The sequence below is a fragment of the Tigriopus californicus genome, chromosome 3 (genome assembly GCF_007210705.1).
Source record: "Tigriopus californicus strain San Diego chromosome 3, Tcal_SD_v2.1, whole genome shotgun sequence".
NCBI classification, from domain to species: domain Eukaryota; kingdom Metazoa; phylum Arthropoda; class Copepoda; order Harpacticoida; family Harpacticidae; genus Tigriopus; species Tigriopus californicus.
This window is the reverse complement of record NC_081442.1, coordinates 12701920-12702325: the sequence shown is the minus strand read 5'-3', so window position 1 is coordinate 12702325 and position 406 is coordinate 12701920. Positions and strand designations below refer to the sequence as shown.

Here is a 406-nt window from a genome sequence, read left to right as displayed (position 1 = left end):
AGAGCAGTCAAAAATTTCACCGGTAAGATTATATGGGAAATGCTTAAATGTGACCATTTGGAGAATTAAGATATCGTTACATTATTTATTTCGAGTGCAACGGTTTTTCCGGGAAGATCGGAAATAAGAGTAGCACATTAATTTGATGGCCCGATGGAGAAGTGTAAAGCTTTGAGATTTCATGCTAGTGCACCCTCTGGTTCTACCATGAAGGAAGTGTCACCACACTTCTTACTGATGACAAAATGTTGGGACAAATTTTTTTGTTCGTATTTTTTTTTTTGCATATTTGTGTCATTTACCATGTAATGTCATCTCTATCAAATGAATCTTGGACTTAAATGGTTTGAAATGGTTATTCAACGATTTCCTAACATGGCGAACAATTTTGTCAATAAAAATTTGG

General features: G+C 34.7%; 1 protein-coding gene across 1 annotated transcript in view; it reads left to right on the top strand.

The window, feature by feature from the left end:
• LOC131877974 (phosphatidylinositol 4-phosphate 3-kinase C2 domain-containing subunit alpha-like) overlaps positions 1 to 406 on the top strand; it is a 33520-nt gene that overhangs the window by 14905 nt on the left and 18209 nt on the right. The gene's annotated exons all lie outside the window — the stretch shown is intronic.